Here is a 13,707-nt window from a genome sequence, read left to right as displayed (position 1 = left end):
TGTTTCTGCCCGGGATCGAACCAGGGACCTTATGCGTATAAAGCAAACGTGATAACCGCTACACTACGGAAACTGATAGCAATTTGTTCAACACATTGAGCAACTGAATGGTGTCCTCTCTCTGCTCGTACTTGGAATGTGTTGTTTCAAGCAAAGCAAGAGATACAGACAGTGGCTGTTCCCCCATTTCTTTAAAATCTCTCAGGGTGGTGGGTTTGAGCACCACGTTGGGCGAGTACCGTTTGAAACTTTTATGCTGCTTCCACTGGTGAGCCCCAGCTCTGACACTTCCCCAACCCCCAACTCCGTCTCACCGCGCACGATGGGGCCGCACCCAGGCTGAATCTCCCGATGTGACTACCACCATGATAAACTATCCCTCCTCATCCTTCTCAAATACAATATCTCACCGTGCTGTTATCCTGTTAGACTAGTTTCCTCTCTCTGCTCTTATTTGGAATGTGTTGCTTTTCCGTCTGACAACATTTAGTATCATCGCATTATGTTAGTCCACAAGAGGAGACCATTCAGCCCATCGTGCCTGTGCCGGGTCAAACACACGATTTCGTTCAAAATTCGTTCAGAGATAGATTGAGTGCTTTGTTATCAGAAAATTGCCTGAACCCCCACAGTCTACAGCTTTCCTCCTCGCTATCAACAACACGGCCTATTTTTGTGTCACCCGCAAATTTCTTAATCATGCCCCCTACTTTTGAGTCCAAATCGTTAATGTATACCACAAAAACCAAAGGACCAACTACAAAGACCTGCGGCACCCCACTGGAAACAGCCTTCCAGCCGTAAAAACACACGAAGATCATTACCCTTTGCTTCCTGCCACTGAGCCAATTTTGGATCCAATAAGCCACATTCCCTTGGATCCCATGGGCCTTTACTTTTTTGACCAATCTGTCATGTGGGAATTTTTCAAAAGCCTTGCTAAATCCATGTGGACAACATCAATTACGCTACCCTCATCGATCCTCCTTGTCACCTCCTCAAAAAATTCGATCAGGTTAGTCAGACACAACTTCCCCTTAACAAATCCATGCTGACTGTCCTTGATTCGTCCGTGCCTTCCCAAGTGACAGTTCATCCTGTCCCTCAGAATTGATTCCAATAATTTGGAAATGGAGTATTTCTACCTGCTTGCTGCAATAACAGATAAGGAGGGTACCAGCAGTCAGGTCCGGTGAGCTTAGTCGCTAAAGCATGAGATTCTTAATCTCAGGGTCGTGGGTTCGAGCCCCACGTTGGGCGAGTGCCATTTTTAACTTTTATGCTGCTTTCACTGACCAACAGTGCAGAAATGATGCAGAATGAAATATGCTGTCCGTCGTCAGGATGGCCGAGCGGTTGAAGGCGCTGCGTTCAGGTCGCAGTCTCTTCTGGAGGCGTGGGTTCGAATCCCACTTCTGACATTACTTATTTTTACGAAAACGTGGAAGTATTTTATTTGTGGATTGGGCTGCAGCTGATTTTTCTGCCCAGTTGATTTGCTCCTCCCACAAATGCAACTGGCTTTGTCATGCAGATGTGACTTGAGAAGTTTCAAACGGTGAAATGGTTGACAGATTAATGACCTGGACAAAGAAATAGAACAGCAGTGGGAAACATTTAAAACGGTGATCAATAAAGTCCAGGAGAAATATATCCCACGAAAAAGCAAGAACAAACTAGCCAGAAATGAAACACCAGGAATGAATAAAGAAATAAGGGCAAGATTGAAACTGAAGAAAAAGGCCCACGCTGGACAATAAAGGAGAGAGGGGAATGTGAAAAGACTGGGAAAGAAGTCTAAAGAACTATTAGAAAGGCAAAAAGGAATATCAAAGAAAGCAAAGTATTCTAGACACTTCAACAGCCAAAGAAAATTTAGGATAAGAATAGGGCCACTGAGGGATACACACGACAAACTCACAGGCAATGACAGAGAAATGGAAGAAATATTAAATAATCACTTTGCTTCAGTATTTACCGGGGAGACCCGTATTGTGGGCATGACAGTAGAAGAAGACATCAAAAAATATGTAAAGACATTTAAGATCGAAAGGGGGGAGAAAATTGATAAAGTAATCAAACTTAGAGAGGAAATTTCCTGTTTGGAGCCGAACCAGAGTTTCAAACCGCTCAGCCACGCTAATTTCCGTATTACTGTTCAGGAGCTCATTTCACAGGGACACGATTACTGCGCTCCATTTAGGGAGGCTCAGTGAAAGGCGGAAATTGATCGATTAATAGAATCATAGAACAAGACAGCGCCATTCGGATGCCATTTGGCCCATCGTGCCTGTGCCAGCTCTCTGAAAAAGCTGTCCAGTTCGTCCCACTCGCCTGCTGTTTCCCCATAGCCCTGAAAATGTTTCCATCCAAGCGTTTGTCCAATTCCCTTTTGAAAACTGTGAGTTAAGAAAAACAATATTGAAAGGGGTGATGGGGTCTCTGCAGCGTCGATGTAGAGTGTGTGATGATTGAAGTTATCAAGATGGTTGCTTTACACATGGTATGTTGTGCAATCATCCTGAAATATCTTCAATATCCAATACAAATTGAATTGCAAACCTGACGGACAAACACTGGAAAACAAGTCACGAGTGAACACAAATCATCTGGGACCCGTTTTCAGCCTCACGGCACTTTAAGTAAAGTGAAATAACTTTGCATTGAAAAGATTTGGAAATCGCAATTGTGCATTTATCTGTTCCATTTCTTAAAGTTGCTGGCATCTGATGATGAACACGCCTCTGCTCCCTCCATTGAACAAGAAAGGAGGTGTTTGACGTTGACGGGATCTGTTGGTTTTGAGCTTATCCTTTACATTGAGTGGGTTCACATTTTATAAATGGTGTCAGCTTTAGCCCAGCGGTGAACTTCACAGCAAACAAGTTCGACACCGTCTCACCGCGGGCGCTGACTGATATGTTTATTGTTATTTCATTCAGACCTAAATAAATAGTAACCGTGATTTTAAATTTGCACGAAGTGATTTTTAGATAGACGCCTTTAAATGTTTCAAAGGCGACTCCTAATTTATGATATTCCGGCCATTTCACCAGCCGTGTTGAAAACAAAACATGTCTCTGCTCATCGCGTCTTTTTTCGAAAGGCAAAAAATATATTTCCCGTGACCTCTGAAGGATGGACAAGTACATTGCAGAAATCTGAAGCAAGTTCACCGAGCTTAAATCTTCTGACCACGTTAAAGGCGCTATACACACACATATATATATATACATATATATATATATATGCAAGTAGTTGCTGTCGTCTCTGTCGATTTTGAATCAATACCAGTGTTCGTGTCAGTTTGTTGCATGAAATAAATGAGGGTATCAGGCGCTCCCCTCCCTGCCACTGGGTCGGTACTGAGTCAGGGTTTAGACCAAACATCTGTTTTTTAGTGTGTGAAAAAGCAATTAAAACCTTCATTCGGGAATTATCCAGTCCAATATGTGAGCGGTGAAAGAAACTGTGACCCCGATGTGATGTGAACACGCAGCCTTTTGATCTGGAGTCAGACCTTTGCGCCACGCACTCTGAAGACAGAATCCTGGATGTTATTATATATATGAATGTTTCTCAAACACCGTTCCTTTTATCCCACCTTGGTTGAATAGATGGGGCTTATCAAATCTCCGCCAGATCCCACCGGGTGTGAGACAGTATTGGAAGCAGCCTTCACCCCCAATATCACGCTGGCTTTCATCGCCTGCTCCCAGCGGACTGCAATAACAGGGATGGGAGATATGGATTTTGTTCACATTGTTCAGCAATGTGAATCGTTAAATATTTAATCATTTTTAATGGGGACAAGGTTTCAAAATGTTTCCGCCCGGTTTTGAACCGGGGACCTTTTGCGTGTGTGGTCAACGTGATAACCACTACACCACGGAAACCTGACGGCTCAACTCCGTGTTAGGGATATAACCCCTCAGCCAAACTAATTTCCGTATTACTGTCCAGGAGCTCATTGCACAGGGATACATTTACTGCGCTGTATTTCGGAAGGCTGCAGAGAAGGATCGGTGGCGATGGTCAGGCAGGGAATCCCAGAGCATCGCGCCCACACAAACATTTCACTGTTTTTTTTCATGTGCCTGATATCCGACCGCAGTGTAAATTATGGCGAATCAGGCATGCTCAGATCACATTGTTCACAGAGTGTTTTCTTGCAGACAAATCACACATTAGAAAACTTGAAATGAGATTGAGAGATCGGAGCCATTTAAAGTGCTCCCAGTTACTGCAGATCAGGAATTAAAACCTGACACCGGCTTCAGGGCGATCAGAATGAGGCAATGAATCCGAAAGTGGGAAGAAAAAAGCGCAATTTTGGTTTTGGAGTGGGCTCGAACCACCAACCTTTGCAATAAACAACCAAATGGGCTAACCGATTGCGCCACAGAGACCGTCCCATGGTTTTGATTGCAAGATACACTCAAGAAACGTGTCACCGAGCCAAAGTTTCCTGTTGCAGCCACAGAAATGCAGTTGTCCACTATCAGTGTTACTTTTCCAGAAATAAAGGAAGGGACATTTTTTGTGGAAACATGGAAACGGTCTGGTCTCGCTCACAGCTTCGATATCACCGCCAACCAGCTCTCCTGCAACCGGCGTGCGAATCGGTGCTTTGTCTATTCCGAAATAACAATGTGGGAGAGCCTTCGCCACACTGACTGCAGCGGTTCAAGAAGGCGGCTCACGACCACCTTCTCAAGGGCATTGGGGATGGGCAATAAATGCCGGCCTCGCCAGCGACACCCACATCCCATTAACGAATAAAAAAAATATTAATTTCACATTCTGCATCAGTTTGAGGTGCTGTATTGGATTAAGATGTTGTATTCGTCTGAGGTACTTTATTAGTTTGAGATACTGTATTGGATTGAGATGCTGTATTTGGTTGAGGTATTAAATTATGTTTCAGGTTCTGTATCGGTTTGAGGTACTGTATTAGTTTAAGGTGTTGAATTCGTTTGAGGTACTGTATTAGTTTGAGATGATGCATTAGCTTGAGGTATTATATTAGTTTCAGATTCTCTATCCGTTTGAGGTACTGTATTAGTTTGAGGTACTGTTTTAAATTGAGAAGCTCTATCAGTTTGAGGTGTTATATTAGTTTGGGGTATCTGTAGTGTAAGGAAATAATTAGTCTTTATTGAAGTAATATTAACTTTCGCTTTTGCCTCTTAAGTAAGGAAGTATAAATCTCTGTTGGGAGAATGAAACGACAATCATAAGACAGAGTTGCTTCATTTTATATGCATGCATATGTTTAATGTAGAGACGAGTAGATTCTGAAGTCCAGAAACTCTTGGATTGCAGCTGATATCATAATACTCGTAAGTTTAATCATCCTTTTGATATAAACAATTCTCTGGCAATCATAACAAGGCCTTTAAATCATTCAGAGCTGGTGTGTATGTGTGTCAGGCAGCATTGTGTGCTATTCGTCTTACCAGCTTCACAGGGAAGCAGGAGAGGTATGAGATATGTATGAATGCTCCGTATCATTCCAAGCTGACGCAGCGGGAAAGGGCTGTACTGGTGAGAGATAAACACCATTCTGCTTTTTGGTCAATGGGCAAGGCCATATGTTTTAACTAACAAGTTCAAAAGTTATAGTTATAATTAATGCCTAAAGCAGAACACCTGGCTGTGTGGAAGGAGCCTGTTTTTACCACAAGGCGACATCTAGTGGAGGAGTGTAGTTAGGTGATGAGGGAAGTGATACTCTGATAACATCGAAAATGCTGGAAACCCTCAGCAGGTCAGGCAGAATCTGTGGAGAGAGAAACCGAGTTAATGTTTCAGGTCAATGACCTTTCATCAGAACCAAGTTGGGCAGTTGTGCTAGGTAATAGTATGAAACATAGGAATTGTTTCACTCATGTGAGGTGATTTGGGTACTTTTCTGTCTTTGGACGTTCAAGATCAAAAGTAAAATAAGGGCTCGTCCGGGATCTCTCACATATTTGGACAAACAACCCCGAAGCGAGAATCATAACCCTGGACCAACATGCCCATTGGCAAAAGCCAATGCACTCAAAAGCCAGCCATCGTAAAACCCCTTTTGGTGGCTATCCTTGATAAGCAATTATGAGGACAGGTTGCATAGACCAGACTTGCATTCCCTTGAGTATAGAATATTAAGGGGTGATCTAATTGAGGTGTTTAAGATGATTAAAGGATTTGACAGGGCAGATAGAGACTATTTTCTCTGGTGGGGAAAGTCCAGAACAAGGGGGCGTAACCTTAAAATTAGAGCTCGGCTGTTCAGGGGTGATGTCAGGAAACATTTCTTCACACAAAGGGGTGTGGAAATCTGGAACACTCACCCCCAAAAAGCTGTTGAGGCCGGGGGTCAATTGAACATTGCAAAACTGAGATTGATTGATTTTGGGGCTAATTCGGGAGTTTAATGACTTTGACATTTTTCCCTGTGACTTGTATAGTTTCGATCGATGAAATAATCGTGAAAAGAGTCAGTGTGAAGAGACTCGGCAGTTCATGTTTCCCCGAGACACTTCCTTCAGACCTGAGACCGAAAAGTTTGTCCTTTCCGTAGTGTAGCGGTTATCATGTTCACCAGTTACATGCAGAAAGGCCCCGATTTGACCTCGGAGGGAAACATTTTGTTGGGACTTGCTCCCCATAAACCTCCAGGGTCGAGTTTGTTCATGCGTGAACGGGGCGACAAACCTTTTTAAATTTAACAGCGGCTGCACCGGATTCCTGGTATAATAAGCACTAAACATTTTTAAGCAGACTCCTAAAATACAGTATGTAAAATGGGAAGGGATAAAAGTTCATGACTTGCAAAGCTCAAAGATTTATTGACATTTTAATTGTCACTTGGCAAACAAGTTAGCATTTCCTTCAGTGTGCAACAGAACGTATTAATGGCGATTAAAGAAAACATTAAATGTCTCACAGACTTGAATTATTATTGTGCAATGAACTATTCCCAACCACAAGGGAACACTGCATCAAATATATATATATTTAAGGATATAATAAATTTTTATACATATATAATCTATGCCATCAGTAGACCCCGTGGAGAAACGGTAGCGCGTCTGACTCCAGATTGTGAAGGCTGCATATTTAAATCATGTCGAAATCACTATTTATCTTACCATTCATATCAGCCTGGATAATTTCGGAATCACTGCTTTTTAATAATAAACGGACCATTGGTCACTCGTTCATTGTTCATTGCTCCCTGTCATTGATAATTGAAATGAAATGTAAATCTGGCAAAACCGGAGAACAAAATATTAAACAAGCAAAACAAATACTGAACAAAATTATTTGCAATGTTTTGGGGAAGTGCAGCTGAAAAGCAGAAGATCTGAATGGAATGATCAATCATTGAGCGGAATACATTGCTCGACTTGTTACTCGATTGCCTTCGACACCATGGAATTCAGGAGAACCTGTTTCATGGTTTGCACTGAACCCTTGGAGCGGAGCCAACAGCCGGCTCGCTGCCACAACAGACAAGGAAGTAACAGTTTCCTCAGGCTTGGCTAGCTCAGTCGGTAGAGGCATTCCCCTCGGGATCGTGGGTGCGAGTTGCAACTTTTACGCTGCACTCATGAGCGGACCCCAGCGCTCCATTTTCGCTGAAATGGAGAATTTCTCCGCCATCTTTTTCATGATATCACAATTGCTGCCGGTGCGAGTGAAAACGGCCCTCCGGTTCACTGTGAGTGCAAGAGACAAGTCTGGAGGTGCCGCGTGGCGTCCAATGAATGTCAAAACTTTAAAAGAAGAGTTAGCGATTCAGGTACACAAACCTCGCTGGTGGGCAAGAGATTTATTGTCAGAGGTTCCAGCCTTGCCTTCATCTCTTGCCCTCTGCGAGGCACTTGTTCCGGTTTAAATTTACAAACTGGGTGAGTTGGTGATCGGGGGGACTGCAGGAGACTCAGCGGCCCCGAGTGAGACACAGAAAAATCCGCCCAAGCCCTGTCCCAATGTACGTTTGTGGAAGTAAACACGGGAGGGGACGGTGTGACGTTCCAGTCAAACTCCCTGTCCGGGAACGCCTCGATTTTAAAATTCTCATCCTTGCTTTCAAATCCCACCATGGCCCTCGCTCCCTCATTATCACTGTAACCTCCTCCAGCCTTACAACTCTTCGAGATCATGTGTCCACAAGAGCAGGTCAGAGGCTGGGTATTCTGCGGCGAGTGACTCACCTCCTGACTCCCCAAAGCCTTTCCACCATCTACAAGGCACAAGTCAGGAGTGTGATGGAATACTCTCCACTTGCCTGGATGAGTGCAGCTCCAACAACAGTCAAGAAGCTCGACACCATTCAGAACAAATCAGCCTGCTTGATTGGCACCCCATCCACCAGCCTAAACATTCACTCTCTTCACCACGAGCGCAATGTGGCTGCAGTGTGTACCATTCACAGGATGCACTGCAGCTGCAGCAACTCGCCAAGGCTTCTTCGACAGCACCTCCCAAATCCGCGACCTCTACCACCTAGAAGGACAAGGGCAGCAGGCACATGGGAACAACACCACCTGCACGTTCCACTCCAAGTCACACACCATCCAGACTTGGAAATATATTGCCGTTCCTTCATCGTCGCTGGGTCAAAATCCTGGAACTCCCTTCCTAACGGCACTGTGGGAGCACCTTAACCACACGGACTGCAGCGTTTGAAGAAGGCGGCTCACCACCACCTTCTCAAGGGCAATTAGGGATGGGTAATAAATGCCGGCCTCGCCAGCGACGCCCACATCCCATGAACGAATAAAAAAAATCTCTGTGCTCCTCCAATTCTGGCCTCTTGCGCATCCCCGATTTTAATCGCTCCACCATTTGCGGCCGTGCCTTCAGCTGCCTCGGCCCTAAGCTCTGGAATTCCATCCTTAAACCTCTCCGCCTCTCTCTCCTTTAACACATACCTTAAAACCTACCTCTTCGACTAAGCTTTTGGTCACCTGTCCCAATATCTCCTTATGTGGCTTAGTGTCAAGTTTTGTTCAAAAACTCTTCCTGTGAAGCACTTTGTGAGGTTTTACTGCATTAAAGGTGCTATATAAATGCAGGTTGTGTCCTCTGGTTATCGACCCTCCTGTCAATGGAAATAGCTTCTCCCCATCCATTCTATCAAAATCCCCTCATAATTTTGAACACCTCTATTAAATCTCCCCTTAACCTTTTTTTTTGCTCGAAGGAGAACAATCCCAGCTTCTCCAGTCTCTCCACATAACCCATCCCTGGACACGATGGAAGGCGGAGGGTTGCAACCAGGTTTGCAAATTATTGCCAATCGGGAGCTGGACAAATCGAAAGGAACCGAAATGACAAAGAGCTTTGTGTATCTGTAGATACGCTTTGGGAAACGGAATTGGAGGCGAATAAAGGACTGAGCAGACAGGCGGCCAAGACGCAGCTGAGTCGGCATGTCGCCCTGGAACAGTTACTCTGATGTTGTGGGTGAAATTAAGAGGTCGGAGCCATTTAAAGCGCTCCCAGTTACTGCAGATCAGGCATCAAAACCTGATATCAGCGTCAGGACGCTCAGAATACTTTTTCTTCATTCGTTCATGGGTTGTGGGCGTCACTGGCGAGGCCAGCATTTATTGCCCATCCCTGATTGCCCTTGAGAAGGTGGTGGTGAGCCGCCTTCTCGAATCGCTGGAGTCCGTGTGGCGAAGGTTCTCCCACAGTCCGACTCAATAACAGACAAAGCACCAGTGGGCGCGCCGGTTGCAGGAGAGCTGGTTCGCGGTGATATCGATGCTGTGAGCGAGACCAGACCGTTTCCATAAACAATGTCCCATCCTTTATTTCTGGAAAAGTAAGACTGATAGTGGACAATTGCATTTCTGTGGCTGCACATGTAACTTTGGCTCGGTGACACGCTGCTTTAGTGCATCTAGCAAGAAAAAGCACCGGGCGGTTTCTGTGGCGCAATCGGTTAGCGCGTTCGGCTGTTAACCGAAAGGTTGGTGGTTCGAGCCCACCCAGGGACGAAAATTGCGCTTTTTTTCTTCCCACTTTCGGATTCATTGCCTCATTCTGATCGCCCTGAAGCCGGTGCCAGGTTTTCATTCCTGATCTGCAGCAACTGGGAGCACTTTAAATGGCTCCGATCTCTTCATCTCATTTCACGTTTTCTAATGTGTGATTTGGCTGCAAGAAAGCATTCTGTGAACAATGTGATCTGAGCATGCCTGATTCGCCATAATTTACACTGCGGTCGGATATCAGGCACATGAAAAAAAACAGTGAAATGTTTGTGTGGGCGCGATGCTCTGGGATTCCCTGCCTGACCATCGCCACCGATCCTTCTCTGCAGCCTTCCGAAATACAGCGCAGTAAATGGATCCCTGTGAAACGAGCTCCTGGACAGTAATGCGGAAATTAGTTTGGCTGAGGGGTTATATCCCTAACACGGAGTTGGCAGCATCAGGTTTCCGTAGTGTAGTGGTTATCACGTTCACCTTATACGCGAAAAGTCCCCGGTTCGAAAACAGGCAGAAACATTTTAAAACCTTGTTCCCATTAAAAATTAGTAAATATTTAACGATTCACATTGCTGAATAATATGAACAAAGTCCATATCTCCCAGCCCTGTTCATGCAGTCCGCTGAGAGCAGGCGATGAATGCCAGCGTGATATTGGGGGTGAAGGCTGCTTCCAATACTGTCTCACACCCGGTGGGATCTGGCGGAGATTTGATAAGCCCAATCTATTCATCCAAGGTGGGATAAATGAAACGGTGTTTGAGAAACATTCATATCAATGATAACATCCAGGATCCTGTCTTCAGAGCGCGTGGTGCAAAGGTCTGACTCCAGATCAAAAGGCTGCGTGTTCACATCACATCGGGGTCAGTGTTTCTTTCACCGCTCACATGAGACTGGATAATTCCCGAATGAAGGTTTTAATTGCTTTTTCACAAAAAAACCCAGAAGTTTGGTCTAAACCCTGACTCAGTACCGACCCAATGGCAGAGAGGGGAGCGCCTGATACTCTCATTTATTTCATGCAACAAACTGACAAGAACACTGGTATTGATTCAAAATTGACCTGCAGATGGACACACATAGAAAAAAGACAGCCACAGAAACAGACAGCAATGACTTGCATATATTACATATATATACATATTTATATATATGTATATAGCGCCTTTAACGTGGCCAGACGATTTAAGCTCGGTGAACTTGCTTCAGCTTTCTGAAATGTACTTGTACATCCTTCAGAGGTCACGGGAAATATATTTTTTTCCCTTTCGAAAAAAGACGCGAAAAGCAGAGACATGTTTTGTTTTCAAAACGGCTGGAGAAATGGCGGACGATCATAAATTAGGATTCGCCTTTGAAACATTTAAAGGCGACTACCTAAAAGTCACTTAGTGCAAATTTCAAATCACGGTTACTACTTATTTAGGTCTGAAAGAAATAACAATAAACATGTCAGTCAGCGCCCGCGGTGAGACGGTGATGAACTTGTTTGTTGTGAAGTTCACCGCTGGGCTAAAGTTGACGCCGTTCAAAAGACGTGAACCCACTCAATGCAAAGGATGAGCTCATAACCAACAGGTCCCGTCATCGTCAAACACCTCCTTTCTTGTTCAATAGAGGGAGCAGAGGCGTGTACATCATCAGACACCAGCAACTTTAAGAAATGGAACAGATAAAGGCACAGATGCAAGTTCCAAATCTTTTCAATGCAAAGTTATTTCACTTTACTTAAAGTGCCGTGAAGCTGAAACGGGTCCCAGATGATTTGCGTTCACTCGTGACTTGTTTTCCAGTGTTGGTCCGTCAGGTTTGCAATTCAATTTGTGTTGGATATTGAAGATATTTCAGGATGATTGCACAACATACCATGTGTAAAGAAACATCTTGATAACTTCAATCATCGCAAACTCTACATTGACGCTGCAGAGGCCCCAGCACCCCTTTCAATATTGTTTTTTTAACTCACAGTTTTCAAAAGGGAATTGGATAAACGCTTGAATGGAAACATTTTCAGGGCTATGGGGAAACAGCAGGCGAGTGGGACTAACTGGACAGCTCTTTCAGAGAGCTGGCACAGGCACGATGGGACGAATGGCATTCGAATGGCGCTGTCCTATTCCATGATTCCATTAATAGATCAATTTCCGCCTTTCACTGAGCCTCCCTAAATGGTGCACAGTAATCGTGTCCCTGTGAAATGAATCTGAACAGTAATACGGAAATTTGCGTGGGTGAGCGGTTTGAAACTCTGGTTAGGCACCTAACAGGAAATTTCCCCTCTCAGTTTGATGAGATTATCAATTATCTCCCCCCCTTTCGATCTTAAATGTCTTTATATTTTTTTGATCTCTTCTTCCACTGTCATGCACTCAATGCTGGTCTCCCTGGTAAATACTGAAGAAAAGTGATTATTTAATATTTCTGCCATTTCGCTGTCATTGCCTGTGAGTTTGTCGTGTGTATCCCTTAGTGACCCTATTCCGATCCTAAACTTTCTTTGGCTGTTGATGTGTCCAGAATACTTTGCTTTTTTTGATATTCCTTTTTGCCTTTCGAATAGTTCTTTAGACTTATTTCCCAGTCTTTTCACATTCCCCCTCTCCTTTATTGTCCAGTGTGGGCCTTTTTCTTTCGTTTCAATTTTGCCCTTATTTCTTTATTCATCCCTGGTGTGTCATTTCTGGCTAGTTTGTTCTTACTTTTTAGTGGGATATATTTCTCCTGGACTCTATTGATCACCGTTTTAAATGTTTCCCACTGCTGTTCTATTTCTTTGTCCAGGTCATTAATATGTCAAACATTTCACCGTTCGAAACTTCTCAAGTCACATATGCATGACAAAGCCAGTTGCTTTTGTGGGAGGAGCAAATCGACTTGGCAGTAAAATCAGCTGCAGCCCAATCCACAAATAAAATATTTCCACGTAACAGTAAAGATAACAAATGTCAGAAGTGGGATTCGAACCCACGCCTCCAGAAGAGACTGCGACCTGAACGCAGCGCCTTCGACCGCTCGGCCATCCTGACGACCGATTTCATGTTTCATTCTGCATAATTTCTGCACTGTTGGCCAGTGAAAGCATCATAAAAGTTTACTCACCCAACGTGGGGCTCGAACCCACGATTAAGAGCTTCGTGCTCTGTCCGACTGAGCAAGCCGGGCCTGAGTATTGTTCACCGCCTGATCTGTCATTACAGCAAGCAGGAGAAAGACTCCATTTCGAATTATTGCAATCAATTCTGAGGGATCGGATGAACTGTCACTTCGAAAGTCACGGATGAATCAAGGGCAGTCAACATGGATTTGTCAAGGGGAGGTCGTGTCTGACGATCCTGATTGAATTTTTCGAGGAGGTGACAAGAAGGATCAATGACGGTAGCGCAATTGATGCAGTCTACGTGGATTTTAGCAAGCCTTTTGAAAAGTTCCCACATGGCAGATTGGTCAAAAAAGTAAAGGCCCATGGGATACAAGGGAATGCGGCTTGTTGGATCCAAAATTGTCTCAGTGGCAGGAAGTTAATGGCCGACGCGTGTTTTTGCGGCTGGAAGGCTGTTTCCAGTGGGGTGCCGCAGGGCTCGGTACTTGGTCCTTTGATTTTTGTGGTATAAATGAACGATTTGGACTTAAACGTCGGAGGCATGATAAAGACATTTGCGGGTGACACAAAAATAGGCCGTGTGGTTGATAGCGAGGAGGAAAGCTGTAG

General features: G+C 44.4%; 5 non-coding genes across 5 annotated transcripts; 2 read left to right on the top strand and 3 right to left on the bottom strand.

Moving 5' to 3' along the window:
* On the bottom strand, positions 1-73 carry trnai-uau (transfer RNA isoleucine (anticodon UAU)). Its single transcript has one exon. It is a non-coding gene; the product is annotated as a tRNA-Ile (tRNA).
* Positions 74-1,338: 1,265 nt separating this feature from the next.
* Positions 1,339-1,421, top strand: trnal-cag (transfer RNA leucine (anticodon CAG)). The gene has a single exon. It is a non-coding gene; the product is annotated as a tRNA-Leu (tRNA).
* A 2,402-nt stretch (positions 1,422-3,823) lies between these two features.
* trnav-cac (transfer RNA valine (anticodon CAC)) lies at positions 3,824-3,896 on the bottom strand. Its single transcript has one exon. It is a non-coding gene; the product is annotated as a tRNA-Val (tRNA).
* A 6,031-nt stretch (positions 3,897-9,927) lies between these two features.
* Positions 9,928-10,001, top strand: trnan-guu (transfer RNA asparagine (anticodon GUU)). Its single transcript has one exon. It is a non-coding gene; the product is annotated as a tRNA-Asn (tRNA).
* Positions 10,002-12,941: 2,940 nt separating this feature from the next.
* On the bottom strand, positions 12,942-13,024 carry trnal-cag (transfer RNA leucine (anticodon CAG)). The gene has a single exon. It is a non-coding gene; the product is annotated as a tRNA-Leu (tRNA).
* Between the last annotated feature and the right edge of the window lie 683 nt (positions 13,025-13,707).

The sequence above is a fragment of the Heptranchias perlo genome, unplaced genomic scaffold (assembly GCF_035084215.1).
Source record: "Heptranchias perlo isolate sHepPer1 unplaced genomic scaffold, sHepPer1.hap1 HAP1_SCAFFOLD_55, whole genome shotgun sequence".
Lineage (NCBI taxonomy): Eukaryota > Metazoa > Chordata > Chondrichthyes > Hexanchiformes > Hexanchidae > Heptranchias > Heptranchias perlo.
The sequence above is the reverse complement of the archived record's forward strand: the minus strand, read 5'-3'. Positions and strand labels throughout refer to the sequence as shown.